We start from the raw sequence: 18,632 nt of genomic DNA, 5'->3' as shown, positions 1-18,632 counted from the left end.
CTTTAGGCCCCTGGGAAATGATCTCTGGGTCAGCAGTAGGATTCTTGAAAATAAATTTGTGAGTGTCAGATACTCTGTAGTACCTGTCGGTTTCCTAGGGGTAGGAGGTAAAGTGTCAGGAGCAAGAATGGATTCCATAAAAACATCATCCACAACATCTAGGACAGGGGGTATTGCTAAAGGCCTGTGCTGAGGCAACTCTAGAAATTCTCTGAGTCTCTTTCTGGACTGAGGATAGTCTTGCATTCCCAGTGGAAGTGCTCTCTTAAGGTACGCAAGGTTTTGCCAAAAGAGAAATCCTCTGGAGGGGAGGCAGAGGGAATGGATTCCTCTGCAACTGAATCCTCATAAGCAGATAAGGGCATGTCTTCAGAATCAGAAATCTCAGAGTCATCTGACTCCTGGTCTGTAGAAGCTGAAGGGGACTGGACCTCTTTCTCTTAGCAGGGGGAAGGCTGACTTCCCCTAATCAGCGTAATAAGGTCTTCAGCCATTCCAAGCATTTGTTTTTCTAGTCTGGCAGCAGGTGCATGCGCTTTGGTCATCTGTTTTCTAGGCGTAGTGCATTCTCTGGGCCTAAGAAACTCGGTACTTTTAGTTAAAAAAGAAGTCTTCGGTTTGAGTCAAAAATCAGTCGAGGGAAGAACTGCCTCAAAAGCCGGTGCCTACACAGCGGCTCCGGACCCATCCAAGGTAAAGACATCCGCATATTCCATAATCAAAGAAGAGTCTCGCAGCATATTGGGCTCCGAATGGGTCTCAGTAGAGCCTGCAAATCCATTAAAGCAGTCATCAGGGGCTGCAAAAGCGCCTCACTGAGTACCGGCAGACTGGCTTAACGGAAGCATCGTCAGCAGTTTTGGACCTACGCGTTCTGTCTCTGTCTTTATCCTTACTTTTTTTGGAATATCTGTAGTCGGACGGCTTACTGAAGCCATTTCAGAATATGGAGATCGAGAGCGAAAGAATTTAGTGACAAAGAGATCCCGGCGACTAATGGTTTGGGTGTTAAAGCACAAAACAGACAGCGAAGGACGTCGTGGTCTGGGCCTAAACAGGTGATGCAGTAAGAATGAAAATCTCTGAGAAGTATTTGCTTTCCACAGGCAACACAATTGTTAACTTTTTATGACATCGGTTAGAACAAGGAAAAAGGATCCCCAACGGGGTGCTTAACTTTAGAAGACTTCAGGCTTATTTAATTCGTAAACAAAAATTCAGGTAGCAGATGACAGGCACTTGCAAACTGCTTCTGCTTCAGGCTCCTAGGCAAGAAAGACTGATGTAATGGGGCTGGCTGCCTGTTTTTATACCCCTGACGACCTAACGTCAGTCCTGGAGCGACAGCATCTTACGCAGAAATACTAAGTCTCTGGTATTCAGGCCAACTGAGGGCTACCTGCAGGAAGATAACCCAAGTGTTATGACTGCAACAGTGAAACACGAAGAAAGTACAGTTTTGTACCTACCATAAATGTAGATGTTCGAGTGCAGACACTGCTGCAGTCATTACACTTGGGTTATCCTGCCATCAGGCGGTTCCCCAGCCGGCCTGAGTAAGTCTTGGTCCGGCGTCGGTTGCTGTTGCCTCCTCCCGGACGTCAGTGCGACAGGGGTATATAAGATGCAGCCAACGTCATTTTCTTCAGTTTTTCTTGCCCCAGATGTCAGGTGCCCCCAAATAGGTAGGCAATTCAAATTGCTAATAAAACATACATAAGAAAAGCAAACAACATACTTTCAGCTACCAGCAAATACTCCCCATAGGTAGTGAAAAGGTAGAGGAACTAGGTACGTACTAGCCAGTAAGAGGGGAAGGAGGGAGGGTAACCTGGACTGCAGCAGTGTCTACACTCAAGCATCTACATTTATGGTAGGTACAAAACTGTACTATGTTCGTGTGGCACTGCTGGAGTCATTACACTTGGGTAGAATCCCAAAGCTGAGGTAGGGTGGTTGGTTCTATAAGGCATTAGGTGTGGCTATAAGGCCCTGCAGAACTGCAGAGGCGAATCCAGCTCTGGATTTAGAGTATAGAGGCAGGTGGTAATGTTGGTGAATGTATGCACAGAACTCCATGCTGCTGCTTCCAAAATATCCTTGGTAGGTACTCCTCTGAGGTAGGCAGTTGAAGTGGCTGTTGCCCTGGTGGAGTGAGATCTAATGCTGTTAGGCACAGGTTTTCCATGGTGCGTATAGCAGAAACGTATGCAATGTCCTATCCATTTGGAAATAGTCTGTTTTGAAATAGCTTTTCCCTGTGCTGCTGCAGCATATACTACCAATAATTGCTCAGATTTTCTGAAAGCTTTGGTTTTGTCCAAGTGGAAGCATAACTGCCTGTGAATGTCCAGTGAATGCAGTAGTCTTTCCCCTTTATTCTGTGGTTTTGAATCAAAAGTAGGCAAGTGAATGGTTTGGTTTAGAGATACACTTGAAACCACCTTAGGCATAAACGTAGGGTTATAGTTCTTAAGGATACCCTGTCCTGGTGGAAAATAAGGAAAGGTTCCACTGTCATTAGTGCCTGTAGTTCTGAAACTCTTCTTGCAGAAGTTATTGCCAGGAGCAGAGCAATTTTCCAAGAAATGTATTTTAATTCTGCCGTGCTGGTTCAAAAGGAGGTAACATCAATTTTTCCAAAACAAAGTTGAGATCCCAAGTAGGAGTAGGTGCTCTACGGGGCAGTCTTATGTTTTTAGCCCCTCTGAGGTACTGTTTTAGCAAAGGATTAGAGAAAATTGGTGGATCCGTGTTGTAATGTGTAGAGATGGCAGAGGCGTGGATCTTGATGGATGAAAAGGAGAGGCCTTTGTCCAGCATCTCAGTCAAATATTGTAGTATCTGAGGAATGTTTGGCACAAGAGGATCAAGGCTGTGAGCCTGGTTCCAGGCACAGAATCTCTTCCATTTATCTGAGTAGGCTTTCCTGCTACTAGGCCTTCTGGCCTCCAGAATGACATCCATAACTGCTTTGGAGAGAGGCATTGCTTGCGTGGCTAGGGAATCTTCCATGCAGCTAGGTTTAGTGTCTTTAGCTGGCTGTGGAGTAACTGATTGTTGTGCTGAGACAGCAGATGTGATATTTGAGGTAAAATCCAGGGTGGTCCTTGTGCTAAGTTTTTTAAGATTGGGTACCAGTGCTGGCGTGGCCAGTCTGGTGCAATCAGGATAATTTTTGGCTCTTCTTGCCTGGCCTTCATGAGTACCTTTGGGAGAAGAGGCAGTGGTGGAAAAGCATATACTTGTAGGTTTGTCCAGCTGAATGAGATGGCATCCACTTTCCATGCTTGCGGATGGTAACTCCTTGTGCAGAATTTCTTTAGCTGGCAATTCATTGGGGAGGCAAACAGATCTATGTCCAGGGCTCCACCATTTCTTTGTTATCATTCTGAATATTTGAGGATTCAATTCCCATTCGTGGGGATCCATGATATTTCTGCTTAACTCGTCTGCCAGTGTTTTTCTCTCCTGGCAGGAATTGTGCTTGTAGATGAACTTGATAGTTTAAAGCTGTGTTCCACAAGGTCATGGCTTGTCTGCAGAGGGGGTAGGAGTGAGTGCCTCCTTGCTTGTTTATGTTACCACATAACTGTGGTGTTGTCTGTCTTTAGTAGTAGTTGTCCTGGATGCAACAGGTCCTTGAAAGCTATAAGGGAATTTTCTACAGCTAGCATCTCTTTTTGGTTGATGTGCAGATGCCTTTGTTCTGTGGGCCACTTGCCCTGAATACATCTTCTTGCCATGTGTGCTCCCCAGGCGTAATCTGATGCATCTGTTGTCAGTGTTTGCCTGGCTGTGGGTTGAGTGAAAGGCTGTCCCTTGTTGAAGTGACAAGCTTGAGCCCACCATCGAAACTCCTGTTAAAGGCAAGGTATTAGTGGTATAACTGTTTCCAAACTGACAGTGTTGAGACCATACATTCTTTAGGTACCATTGTAGTTTCCTCATATGCAGTATGGCATATGGAATTAGTAGTATGCAAGATGCCATGAAGCCCAAGGCCTGCAGAATTTTTCTTGCAGGGAGTTGGGTCTTTGTTGCCATCAATTGAAAGTATTGTGTCAGTTGTCCTTGCTTGTCTGGCGTGAGAAAAGCCATCTGGGCTGTTGTGTTCAAGCTGGCACCCAGGAATATTATCTCTTGTGAGGGCACTAGTTTTGATTTCTTTTCGTTTACTGTGTACCCCAGGCAACTTAACTTTTTTTTACAAACGCCAGATGTTGTAGAAGAATGTCCTTGCTCTCTGCTTGAATCAGGCAGTCGTCCAGGTATGGGTAAATTTGAATTTCTTTCTGTCTGCAAAATGCAATTACTGGTGCCGGCACTTTGTGAAGACCCTGGGCGCAGTAGATAATCCAAAGGGCAGTGCAGAGAATTGATAGTGCATTGGACCAGCTAAGAACCCGAGGTATCTTCTGCAGTTTTGTCTGATAGGGACATGCAGGTATGCCTCCTTGATGTCCAAAGTCATAAGCCAAGCTTTCTTGCCCAGCATGTGAAGAAGCTGCTGTAACGTCAACATTTTGAATTTTGGAACATCCAGTTAAGTGTTTAGTGTAGAAAGATCCAGAATGGGCCTCCAGGCTTTGTCTTTTCTGGGAACCACAAAGAGTCTTGAGTAAAATCCTTGCCCTTGTTCCTGAGGTGGTACCTTTTGGATAGCTCCCATGTTCATGAGTGCCATAATTTGTTTTTGTGCTTCTGCCCATTGATTTAGTGGCAGATTTGGCATTCCTTTTAATCTTAGCAGAGTGTGGAAGTGGAACCTGTAACCTTTTGACATGATACTGAGAACCCATTTGTCCTGGGTGATCATATGCCAGTTGTGATAAAAAGGTGCCAGTTTTCCTCCCAAAGGGGCTACCAAGAGTGAGTTGTTTGACAGCTGGAGTGGGAAGTTATTGGGGCTGTTTTTTATATGGTTGGTGCCTGTCTTCCCCTTCCTTCTGGCCTGATGCACCCCATTGTCGAGACCTGTAAGGACCTTGTGGTTGACCTCTACCTCTTGGCCGTCTGTATCTGCCCCTTTGAGTTCTGTCATTAACTGGAAAGGATCAATTCTTTGTTGGCCAGTTTCTACTAAATAGAGGAGGCTGAACCTGTAAGAAATCCTTCACTGTTTGCAAAGATTTTGCCTTATTCTCCATTTTATTTAATACCTCTTCTGCCTTAACTCCAAATAAAACATTCTGCTGTAAAGGTGCATCCAGTAATTTAGCTTTAACATGTTCTGGTAACATATGTTCTTTTAACCATGCATGTCTTCTAATGACAGAGCCTGTAACTGCTGCTCTGCATGAGGCCTCTAAAGAATCAAAACCACACTGCAGAGTATGCTTTCCCACTTGTTCAGCGGCATACAATAAATCCTGCATTTCTTTAAAATTAGGAGGATCTGTATCTGGAAGCATTTTTTTTTCAACTGAGACATCAAAAATTGCTGATATTTTAGCATGTGAAACTGGCAATTTAAGGCTCTCATTGCTAAGGTTGCAGACGTATATACTTTCTTTCCCCATCTGTCTAGTGCTCTGGAATCTCTGTCAGAGGGAACTGGGTTCTTTGCTGATGAGGCCTTAACCCCTTTGGGTCCCTGAGAAATAGTTTCAGGATTAGCAACAGGGCTTTTATACAGAAATTTGTGAGAGTCAGGCACTCTGTAATAGCTGTCCGGTTTAAGTGGAGCTGGAGGTAAGGAATCAGGATTTAAGCTGGATTCAGTGTACACAACATCCACAATATCTAGCACTGGCGGAATAGCAAGGGGTCTGTGTTGAGGTAATAATAGGAAGTCTCTGAGCCTTTTCTTGGATTCTGAATAATCCTGGCCTTCCCAATGGAAATGCTCCCTCATGGTATGTAAGGTTTCCCCAAAGGAGTAGTCCTCAGGCGGAGAGGCTGATGGAATAGATTTCTCAGCATCAGAATCTTCATAAGGGGATAAAGGATATCCCAGGTCTGAGGATGAATCTGAGGAAAAGGACCCCTGGTCGGATGAATCATAATCTGCATCCGGTCTAGGCCTTTTATCAGGAGGGGGATGGGAACCCCTGATCAGAGTGATTAGGTCTTCGGCCATTTTGAGCATTTGTTTCTTAGGCATGGAGGCCTGTCCTGGAGAATGCTGTACTTGTTTCTTAGTTTTTAAAGGAGGCTTTGACTTAGAAGAGGGTTTAATGCTTAGCTGAGTAGGTCTGAAGACACCCTCTGAAGCGGGTAGCTCAGGTACTCTGGATCCCTCTGCAGGATCGGTTTCGGTCTGCTGAAAAACTAGTGCATCTGAAGGCCCAGCCATCTCCACGTGGGGGTCGGTGGTGGCCTGTGGTTCTTCAGAAGCGGTCATCAGGGGCTGAGAAGGCGCCTCACTGAAAACCGGAGAACCGGTGACTGGCCTAGAAAAGGCTTCGTCGTCAGTTTTGGGCCTCGGATGCCTGTCCTTGTCTTTGCGCTTTTTATGAATACCTGTCGTCGGAACTTCCAACGGCATGGTATAATTAAATTTTCTGCCAAAGTAATGTAGGGCAAAATCAAACCGAAGTTTAATAGTGCGCTTATTAAACCTGGCACAAAAACGACAACCAGTAACGTCGTGGTCTGGGCCTAGGCATGGGATACAATAAGAATGGAATCCTTATGAGGTATTTGCTTCCCACAAGAAATACAGTTATTAACTTTTACTGACATCGGTCTGAGGCAAGAAAAAGTTTCCCCAACGGGGTACGTAGCTTTGTAGAAGACTTTGGTTCTGGATTCGGAATGAAAATCTTAGGAGTAGGCCGACCGGCACTTGCGAACTGTTTTTGCTTCAGGCACCGCGCGGCAAGAAAGACTGAAGAAAATGGCGTCGGCTGCATCTTATATACCCCTGCCGCCCTGACATCAGGGAGGGGGCGACAGCAACCGACGCCAGACCAAGACTTTGGAACTCAGGCCGGCTGGGGAACTGCCTGACGGCAAGATAACCCAAATGTAATGAATGCAGCAGTGTCACACGATGAACATCATCCTCTGTTTCCATAAAAATACTTCATTCATCCTGCCTATGGTCTGATTGAAAGAAACGAAGGAAAGAAAATGTATTTTCATTACACTCACAAAGACGGGAGGTGAGTACTTGAAGCAGCCCCATCTCTGTCATAATCAGAATCATTAGACCCACTTTCCTAAGAAATGGCTTTACAGAGGAAGCTCACCTGTAATGGCTTCTGTACATCGGGATTCACAGACTGGCATGCATGCTTTGTAAGGTAAGAAAATCAATCAGTTTTAACTGTAATTATCTTGAAATAAACTATTTATAATCTCTTGTTTTTTTCTTAAGAGTCTCTGTGGAGGAAGACTGAATCGATGGAGGGACAACTGGCCAGTCTAATGTTTTTTTCCTCAGGTCACCCAGTAAAGAATCTTCGTGTCTCCCTGCCCTGGAAAGAATAGTTCTCCCATGTCCAAATCGGACACTGGAACAGCCAGAGGGGGCATGGCTGACCCCCAGCTCATGTTGGCCAAAAGGATTGCATCACAGGAAGCTGAAGAGGTGAGGGAGTCATCTAAGGATCAATCAATGGCCACTGTTAGTTCACCTACTATTGGCTGAAGCATAGACTGAGAGACACATATTTAGTAAGGACTCCTTGGTAATTGCTTTTTTCTTTGTAGGAACCATCAGGACCAAAGTATCCATGCTACAGCTGAGAAGCTAAAATCAAGAAGAGTTACTGGAGTGACCAAGTCGGAAAATAAGTTGTCACCTGTGTACACAAGTAGCAAGCACACTTACACACACCCAATTCTTGTCCCAGCTCCATCACAAAGTACAACCGCAAGCTGTGCACAATTTCTTAGCACTCCTTCTACAAAAATAAAAACAATGACAGTAAAAGAAAAATGGCAGTTAGGTTTGCACAAAGTGAGCATAAGAACTGCAGTGTAAAAAAACACATCCCTGCTTACCCCAAAATAAATATTTTAGTTACAATTTTAAAAGTGTACAAAATCAGAACATATATTTAGTCTAAATCAGCCCCTAATTAGTTAAATAAGAAAGGCAGCTAAACCCATGATCTTTGACAGGAAACCCCTGATACTGATAAAAAAATACTGGGCATCTTAAAGGGGAAATATCTCTTTTATTCAGAAATTTAAATTAAATAAATTTTTCTTAAAAAGGCAACACTTTGTGTGCAAGGGTTTCCAAATGGAGATTTACCTGCCAGCAGCAAAGCTCTTGGACAACTGCTGCTGCTGCGAAGCCGGAGAAATGCTTCTTCAACACTGTAAGTAGTGAAGAAATCTTCGCTCTGACTACAAATTTCCTTCCTTGGGCAAGCCAATCAGCAATCAGAGTAAAGGTGCTGGGGTGAGCCAGAGCTTTGTGAAGCTGGCTGGTTGTTGTTTTCTAAGCAGGGAAACAGCATGTATAGCCTAAAGGCTGCAGGAGTAGGATGACCTATAAAAGATATTTCTGTATTAAATAAGTGGTAGGAAAGAGAGTCAGAAACAGCAATTTATTTTTGGGGAAGATAAGAGGAGGATAGATGATTGAGTTGAGAAGAGTCTGAAAGGAAATATAGGTCAGAATTAGGGAATTAATAAAATTATAGAGAATTGTTTGCAATTTTAGAAAAATATGAAAATAAATTTAGGAAACATGACAGAAGCAAGAACATTAGTGGCCAACAACAAAATGTTAATAAGCAGAATCTACAAGACACTTGAGACAGAAAAAAGTTTAGATACAAAGTAATAAACACAATGAGAAACATCAGATAGAGTGAATACAGAAGAAAGAAAAGCGGTTTGTAAAACCCTGAGGACAGCAACAATCTAGAAAATCTGGAATATTCACATGGAATAAATGCATAAGTACTTTTACATGTCAAAAAGACTACTTAAAGTGTTCCCGAGGAAGTCAGTTGTGCTGGAGATGTGGTCAAGAAGATCCAGGTGACTGGTAATATACTTTTTGGAACTGTGGAAAATTGAGAATATTTCATAGAGACGTACACACATTAATACAGAAGACATTAGGATCTGAGTGGAGACTACAATAAATTAAATTTTATTGGACTTGGGTAGGTCAGTTACAGAAAAATGTCCCTATCAGGACTATAACACTATTATCAAAGAGTGGCAAAAAAAGGCTAAAACAAAGAAATGGAAGACACCTCAACCAAAAAATGAGGACGTAATAGTGTCAATAAATGAGTTAAGAGAAATGGAAATGAAACCAAAAGATGATAGGGTAAGTAAGCTACATATGAGATAACGGATATAGTTGACTTATCTCAGTGTGAGTAGGAACGGAAAAGATTGAGGACTTCCTGTGGAACGCAGATGAGGGGAGAGAAAGAGTGATTAGTGAACTGTGCAATATATATACAAGTTGGAAATGACTGTTGTAATACCAGAGATAACAATGTAACCCTTGGTAATACGTTCAAGCCTGATGACTAAATAGTTAAAAATATATAAACTGATTACAAACCAACTAATGGCAAATAACTTCAAAATCATATGCTGCACATTTCACAAATGCTCTACGTAGTGACAACATAAGCCTCTCTCTTATAACAGCATTTCCCCCAGGGTAACATATGCAAAAAAGGATCCAAGATTGAGCCCGGAGTCCCTGTACATGCCAGGAACTATGGAAGAAAAGTGTTAAGGTCTGATGCTTCCTTGCAGGGCATGACCACAAATGTAGGTGACTAATTTAAGACACTAGAAGACAAGCCACAGTAAGACAAAAGATTCTCAAAGAGGATATTGTGGTCAGTGGTGTCACTACAGCTATCATGCTCAATTGTGTCAAATGCTGCTAAGTGATCATACAAAATCAAGGTAGAAAAGCAGATCCCTTCCCACAAAAAAATCATTTACTATCTTAACTAGGGCAGATTCAGTGCCACAGTGAATTTGGAAACTGAACTGATAAGGGGTCTATTTGTTTGTAAACTTTATATGAGTTTCAGATTGAGAGTAAACTGACTTCTCAATAGCTATGCTAAGAAAAGTCAAATTACAGCTATGCTGTAAAGTACCAAAACTTCCAGAGTCCAATGTGTGTGTCCTCAGTAATGAGATAACGAAGGCCTCCCTTTAAAACAGATGCAAAGTTCACAGACCTCACAAAAGACTCAAATCTAACAAATAATGTTCAGGCAACCATCAATCAATTAGGAAGGGCACAGGCATAGGACAACACTTTAAGAATAGTGCTGCCATCTTATCTTTTAAGTAGGAGAAAGGAAGCCTCAATGCACAGTCTTGCTCTCTGATCCAGCAGCTGCAAAATCTATCTGCTCAGGCTCTGGGAGCACTTAATTAAATCAAGGCATACATTCAGCAGTTAACTCAAATTTTCTACTCCCATAATACTTTATTTCAGAGTTCAAGAAAACTTGCTCGATCAAAGCTTCAAACTTTTTAATGAAATGATTGAGGACTAGGAGAGTCACCGCACAGCTGCTTAGTTAAAGTAGAGTTATGTACACTTACCATAAATGTAGCTGTTAGAGTGTATTCACTGTTGCAGTCATTACATTTGGGTTATCTGCTTGCAGGTAGCCCTCAGTCGACCTGATTAACAAAGTCTTGTGTCCTGCGTCGGTTGCTGCCTCTTTTTCCGTGACGTCAGGTCGTCAGAGGTACAAAACATGCAGCCAACGTCATTATATCAGTTTTTCTTGCCCCAGATGTCAGGTGCTCCCCTAATGGGAAGCAATTAAATCTATAAATATAAAAGGTTATACCTCAAACAAAAAAGCAAATGCACCAAAAAGTTTTTAAGCATTGAAAAGGAGAGAAGAGGTATAGGCAAATGAAGTCAGGGAGCTGGAGGGAGGGTAACCAGGACTGCAACAGTGAATACACTCTAACATCTACATTTATGGTAAGTGAACACAACTGTACTATGTTCTTCGTGTTTCAATGTTGCAGTCATTACATTTGGGTAGATTCCCAAAGCAAAGGATGGGAGGTGGAATTTAGATAGCATTAGGACCAGCTATAAGGCCCTGCAAAACTGCAGTGGCAAAGCCAGCTCTGGATTTAGAGAAAATTGGCAAATGGTAATGCTTGGTGAAATTATGTACAGAACTCCAGGTAGCAGATTCTAGGATGTCCCTGGTAGGTACGCCTCTGAGAGAGGCTGTAGAGGTAGATGCAACCCTGCTTGAGTGGGATCTGATCCCCTGTGGGATAGTTTTTCCATGGTGCTTATAGCAGAAGTGAATGCAATGGCCTATCCTTTTGGAGATAGTTCGCTTTGAAATAGCCTTCCCCTCTGTCCCTGCAGCAAATGCCACCAGCAGTTGCTCAGATTTCCTTTGAGGTTTAGACCTGTCCAAGTAGAATCTAAGTTGCCTGTGCACATCTAAGGAGTGCAGTAGCCATTTCCCTTTGTTCTGTGGATTAGGAAAGAAGGTAGGCAAATGAATGGAATGATTAAAGGCCACACTGGATACCACCTTTGGCATGAAAGAGGGATTGGTCCTGAGGGACACCCTGTCCGCATGAAAGATGATGAAAGGCTCCACTACCATAAGGGCCTGTAATTCAGATACCCTTCTTTGCTGAAGTGATCGCTAAAAGGGAAGCTGTTTTCCAAGAAAGGAATTTTAAATCTGCAGTAGCAGCTGGCTCGAAAGGAGGAAGGGTGAGTTTCTCCAATACAAAGTTAAGGTCCCAGGCTGGAGAGTTGGAGCTCTCCTGGGTGGTCTTAGATTTTTGGCCCCACTGAGGAACTGCTTGAGCAGTGGAAGAGAGAAGAGGGGAGGCTCTGTGTTATAATGAGCTGAAATGGCTGAGGCATGAATTTTTATTGAGGAAAAAGACAGGCCCTTGTGAAGCATCTCAGTTAAGTATTGTAAAATCTGATGTAAATTGGGCACTGCTGTACTCATCCCTTGAGACTGGTTCCAGGCACAGAATCTTTTCCATAGATTTTCTAGTACTAGGCCTCCTTGCCTCTAAAATGACATCCACCACTGGTTTACTGAGGGATGGTAAAGGAGGGCTTAGATAATTAGCCAGGCTGCTAGGTTCAGTGTTTGAAGCTGAGGGTGCAGAATCTGGTCCTCCTGCTGCAATATAGCAAGGTAGGAGTCTGAGGCAGGTGCCATGGGGCCAACAGTGACACACTGCGCAGGAGGGGGTACCAGTGTTGGCGTGGCCAGGCTGGTGCAATCAAAATCATCCTTGGTTTGTCTTGTTTGATCTTTAGTAGTACTTTGGAGAGCAGAGGCAGAGGAGGAAAGGCATAAACTGATAAGTTTTTCCAGCTTAAGGACAGAGCATCCACTTTCCAAGCTCGTCTGTGGGGAGTCCTTGAACAAAACCTTTCCAAATTATAGTTCTGGGGGGAGGCAAACAGGTCTATATCTGGGCTCCCCATTTGCTTGTCAACATGTTGAAAATCCTTGGTTCCAGTTGCCACTCGTGTGAGTTCATGAGGGTTCTGCTTAGTCCATCCGCCAGTGTATTTAGTTTTCCTGGCAGGAACTGAGCTTGTAGATGTACTTGGTAGCTCAAGGCTGTGTTCCACAATGCCATGGCTAGTCTGCAGAGGGGGTAAGAATGTATACCCCCTGCTTGTTTATGTATTACATAACAGCGGTGTTGTCCATCTTTACCATTAATTGTCCTGGAAGAATGTGGTCCTTTAAGGCTGTCAGAGCATTCTGCACAGCTAACATTTCTTTATGACTGATGTGAAGGTGCAATTGAATTGGGTTCCATTTGCCCTGAATGCACTTCCCTGACAGGTGGGCCCCTCATGCATAGTCTGATGCATCTGTAAGGGTTTGGGCGGCAGGGGGTAGTGTGAATGGTAGTCCCTTGTTTTGGTGGCAGGCCTCTGCCCACCAAAGGAACTCTAGGCGTAGACAAGGAAAGATAGGAATCATTGCTTCTAGATCCTGAGAATGCTGACACCATAGGCTTTTTAGATACCATTGTAGTTTCCTCATATGCAGTCTTGCATATGGAATTAGAAGAATACAGGAGGCCATGAACCCCAAGGCTTGTAGTATTTGCCTTGCAGATATAGCAGGGTTTTTGTGACCACTTGTTTGAAGTAGGTAGTCAAGTGAATTTGTTTCTCTGGCGTAAGGAAAGCCATCTGGGAAGTTGTATTCAAGCTTGCTCCCAGGAATATAATTTGTTGACAGGGTACCAGGTGTGATTTCTTTTTGTTTATGGTGTACCCCAGACAAGTTAGCACCCTCTGTACAAAAGCCAGATGATTCAAAAATATGTCCAGGTTTTCTGCCTGAATTAGACAATCATCCAAGTATTGGTATATTTAAATATTTATTTGACTGCAAAATGGAATGACTGGAGCTAGGCACTTTGTGAATACCCTGGGCGCAGTAGATAAGCCAAAGGGAAGTGCAGAGAACTGATAGTGAGTGTAGCCTGCTTTGAAGCGTAGGTATCTTCTGCAAGATTCCCTGATTGGGATGTGCAGGTATGCTTCCTTTAAATTTAGTGTTGCCAACCAGGCATCTTTGCTTAGCATAGGAAGCAACTGGTGAAGAGTCAGCATCTTGAATTTTGGAATCACCAAAAAGGTGTTTAGAGTAGGCAGGTCCAGGATATGATGCCATGAGTTGTCTTTTCTGGGTACCAGGAAGAATCTTGAGTAGAAACCTTGTCCTTTTTTCTCTTCTGGTACCAATAGCCCCTATGCTTAAGAGAGAGAGTACTTGCTTTTGGGCCTCTTCCCACTGCTTTGGAGGTAGATCCGGCCAACTGTTTGGAGTTGGTGACATGTGGAAGTGAAATCTGTATCCTTGGGACACTATATTAAAAACCCATTTGTCCTGGGTAATGAGTCCCCAGTTCTTTGCATGCAGTGCAATCTTTCCCCCCAAAGAGACAGTCAGTTGAGAAGTGCTTGGAAGTTTTAAAAATAAGTCAATGAGACAGTTTACCATAGGGGGGAGTTTTATTACTCCCAAATTTGGAAGTGGAAGCCCCCCTCTGCTTAGTCCTGTGCGTCCCCTGGGACTGAAGCCTGGGTCCTCTGCTGGATCTGGGTTTGGAATGAGAAGGTCTGGAAGAGGCAGGAAAGGACCAGTTCTTAGAAGGCCAATGCCTACTAAATCTTGGAGGTTGTACTTGTAAAAAGTCTTTAACAGTTTGTATAGCTTTAGCTTTTTCCTCCATCTTTTTAAGAACTTCTTCTGCCTTGTTACCAAACAGGTGGCCCTGATTTAAGGGAGCATGCAGTAATTTCACTTTAACATGATCTGGCAGGAAGCAACTGGTGAAGAGTCAGCATCTTGAATTTTGGAATCACCAAAAAGGTGTTTAGAGTAGGCAGGTCCAGGATATGATGCCATGAGTTGTCTTTTCTGGGTACCAGGAAGAATCTTGAGTAGAAACCTTGTCCTTTTCTTTTTAAAACGTCCAAGCACTTCTCAACTGACTGTCCCTTTGGGGGGAAAGATTGCACTGCATGCAAAGAACTGGGGACTCATTACCCAGGACAAATGGGTTTTTAATATAGTGTCCCAAGGATACAGATTTCACTTCCACATGTCACCAACTCCATCTAGGGGTGGGAGGATGACATAATGGTTAAGGTGTTTACCTTAAAGACACAAGGTGCAGGGTTTGATTCTCACATGGGGTAACTGGCAAGGCTTCAAATGGCCCAAAAGGGCAGTTAGCCTAGTACTAACCTAACCTAACCTAAAAGGCAAGGATTGCTCCTTAAGCTAAGCATGCCTTCTAAGTACAAACCCAGTTACCACAGCCCTGCAAGATGCCTCTAGTGAATCAAAACCACATTGCAATGTATGTTTACCAACTTGTTCAGCAGAATGCATAGAAAACCTGTAAATCCTTATTTTCAGCACAATCAGGAGTCAACATCATTTTCTGTTTAAGCAATCCAATAATATGCAGCTGATACTTTAACATATGAAACTGGCAATTCAAGACCCTAATGGCCAAAGTTGCAGAAGTGTATACTTTCTTACTCCATCTATCCAGCGCCCTGGAGTCTCTATCAGAGGGGGTAGGATTTTTGGCAGTAATAGCTTTAATGCCCTTGGGTTCCTGTGAAATGGTTTCAGGATCCACAGTAAGATTTTTGAAAAGGAAATTGTGAGAGTCAGGAACCCTGTAATATCTATCAGGTTTTCTGGAAGCAGGCGGTAGAGAGTCAGGGGTCATGCTAAATTCCAAAAAGGCATCAACAACAATGTCCAGTACAGGAGGTATAGCTAAAGGCCTGTGCTGGGGCAGGAGTAAGAAATCCCCAAGCCTCTTTTGTAAATCAGAGAAATCCTGATTTTCCCAATGAAAAAGCTCCCTGAGAGTATAAAAAGTTTCAACAAAAGAGAAATCCTCTGGGGGGGAAGCAGAGGGAATAGAGTCCTCAACATCAGAATCCTCATAGGTAGATAAGGGTAAATCCAGGTCATCAGAGGAAACAGAAATTTCAGAATCCTGGTCAGAAGTATCATAAGCAAACTCAGTTGAAGGTCTCTTAGAGGGAGAAGGTTGGCTTCCCCGGATTAAAGTAATAAGGTCTTCAGTCATTATCATTTGTTCTTTAGGCATAGAGGCCTGACCATGCAGTCTGGGCGTCAGTTTTCTAGGCATGGTTTGAGTTTTAAGCCTTGAAGAAGAAGATGGTTCCAGTTTAATATGCAAGTCAGTAGGCCTGAATACACCCTCAGAAGCCCGTGCCTGCACAGCAGCTCCGGACCCATCCAAGGTAGAGACATCCGCAGGTTCCACAGTTGAAGCATCTCGCGGCACATCGGACTCTGAATGGGTCTCAGTAGAGGCCTGCGAATCTGAAGTAGCGGGTAACAGGGGCTGCAAAAGCACCTCACTGAGTACAGGCGAACTGGGTGGACCTGTCTCTGTCTTTATCTTTGCATTTCTTCGGAATGTTGGTAGTCGGATGGCTTACCGAAGACATATCAGGAAAACTGAACCAAGCACCAAAAAATTTAGAAGCGCAAATGTACAGACGACGGATAGTTTGTGGTTTAAATAAGGAACAAAACCGACAGCGAAGTACGTCGTGTTCAGGGCCTAGGCAAGGAATACAGTATGAATGAAAATCTTTATGCGGTATTTGCTTTCTACAAGAAATGCAATTATTTACTTTTACTGACATCGGTTTAGAGCAAGAAAAAGTTTCCCCAACAGGGCGCTTAGCTTTTACTTGAAGACTTCAGTTCTGAAACTTGAAAATGAAAATTTCAGGAGTCAGCCGACCTGCACTTGCGAACTGCTTCTGCTTCAGGCACCGCACAGCAAGAAAGACTGGTGTAATTATGTCGGCTGCATGTTTTATATCCCTGATAACCTGACGTCACAGAAGAAGAGACAGCAACCGACGCAGGACCCCAGACTGTTAATCAGGCCGACTGAGGGCTACCTGCAAACAGATAACCCAAATTTAATGACTGCAACAGTGAAACACGAAGAACATCTAGAAATTAGACTCTTCTGAAAACCTGCTAGTTTCCCGCTGGAAATGCTCGCTCACTAATCTCATTAAAATGACAACACTTATATCAACAAAAGAAATGTTCAAGTATTCCCCTAAAACAGTTTTCTTCTCTACCACCCTTCATCCTCAGCATTCCATACACTGTATGTGGGGAGTACAAGATAGTTTATTCTGATGTCTACCTAAATTCTTAAACATTTCAGCATTTTTGCTGTCACTTTTAACTGTACAGTAACAGAATTTTGGAAGATTCCTCTACAACGGAGTAATTTCTATAATTTAAACTCCTTTGCCAGACATACTCTAAACAGATGGAATCTGAGCTTGCAATATTTGTATTGCAATTGTCAAGCTGTGGCTTTCTAAAACTTGGTTTGCATCTGTAGTTATTCAACACACTGTCAAAAACTGACAGTGGAGACTGACTTTCTGTAGTCACCTTTTCCTCTTGTCGAGATGCACTGACACTGTTTAAAACACAGAAGAAAACAGTTTTCATGAACTGGAAAACAAACAAAACACTACATTGTTTATCAGCAAGAGATGCATAGTTGTATTGCTGTAACTAAATTCAACCTCAAGTCTCTGGGAGTACCTTCACACGGTGGATACTTTTTATCAAGTCTCAACAAGACAACACTGACAAACAGATTGTACTTCACATATGATGGAAACGGGTAGGTCAAAAAAATAAGAGTGGGTGCTTAGGTGCCAGGATAAAGTGCCCACTCCTGGTGTATGATGGGGAAAAAGCAATGTAGAATTCTCAGAACATGAAATCTACCACAACATGACTATCTCTTCCTGAGAACAAAGGTGGCCCCCATGGTAGAAAGTAATAGTAGTCCAGAAAAACAAAAAAGTCAGGCCAAGCAAGAGACCGACAGGAAAAAAAGTCAACTTTTGAGGAAATAACGATATTACATATTGCAGTATTATGAAACAAACAAACCCAGAATTTCTACATAGCAGACTGCAGGAGGAGGCAATTCAGTATAAAAAATGCGTGTTCAAAATGTAAACACACAAATGTAAATACATAACATAGTGCCAAAACTCTGGTGCTGATGGTCTTCCACAAATACAATCTGTAAATTTTTGACGAAGGCGTAAAATCATATGACCAAATAAGAGTAAGTGAAAAACGGAAACCTAAGAAAAAGTAAGATTCTGAAGAACAGACCAGTTCAAGCAGTACAAAGACTCCAGACTAAATCTAATTAAGCAACTGTAAAAAAGTAAATGCTTCCAAAACTGAAACTAAGTAATGAATACGTATCTGTAACTGAAGTAGCATTTATCCAACTGATATTAGCAGTAGGAAATGAAGATGGATGCAGCAACCACAGGGCTTGAACTTGCTGGTGGAAGACCGACGACAGTGATGTAGAATTTGATGATGACACAGGTCTGAACCCAGCTGTGAGTACAGCTATGGTACATAAGATACCCTATATGTCATTACTAAATGTTGACATGCTTCCTGTTAAAGATCCTCCAATTCTTCAGTTTCAGTATATAAGGAAGTCAATTCTCCAGTTTCAAAATATAAAAAAGACTCCGAGGGCTGGGAGAAACATCCTCTTCCTAGACTGCTTAAGGAGCTTGGACAACTACTCACTTTGTTTCTGTATCAGTCTCTTACAGATGCCTCAGTAACTAGCAAAATACTGCCACAAGCAGCTAGCAGGAATGATGGAGGAAACAGAGGACAAAAAAGAACGACTCAAGTGAAAGGCTAGCTAAGCCTAGGCTAAAATTGATGGAGAACCCACAACTGACAAGAAGGTGGCACAGCATTTTTAAGGAACCCTATCTTCTCTAGCTATTAATTGCGAAGTGCCACTGTGTATTTGGATCATGCAGAAAAAATGTCCCCAATGTACAACAAACAAAAGAATGGCTGGAGATCTCAGACAGACCTGGTGGGAGTACGTCTACCCACAGAATCCTCAACACTGTATGTCATGAATGAACATATTAATATGGAATTGGAAAACCCTGAAAAAAAAAGGAAAGGAGTATATGAAAAAACAAAGGCTGAAATGGAAAGAACGGACTTTGAAAAATGAAAGCCACAGGGACTTGATTCCTGACTTTCTACTTTGTGCTTCTTTGTGTTGCAAAAGATGAACTTGGATTAATGACT

The 18,632-nt window shown here is 42.9% G+C and overlaps 1 protein-coding gene across 2 annotated transcripts in view; it reads right to left on the bottom strand.

Moving 5' to 3' along the window:
* The window catches only part of LOC122789778 (phosphatidylinositol-binding clathrin assembly protein-like), a 2,259,505-nt gene that overhangs the window by 197,851 nt on the left and 2,043,022 nt on the right, over nucleotides 1-18,632 (bottom strand). The gene's annotated exons all lie outside the window — the stretch shown is intronic.

The sequence above is a fragment of the Protopterus annectens genome, chromosome 15.part0 (genome assembly GCF_019279795.1).
Source record: "Protopterus annectens isolate FY-2018-M chromosome 15.part0, PAN1.0, whole genome shotgun sequence".
NCBI lineage: Eukaryota > Metazoa > Chordata > Ceratodontiformes > Protopteridae > Protopterus > Protopterus annectens.
This window is presented reverse-complemented; position numbering and strand designations above follow the sequence as displayed.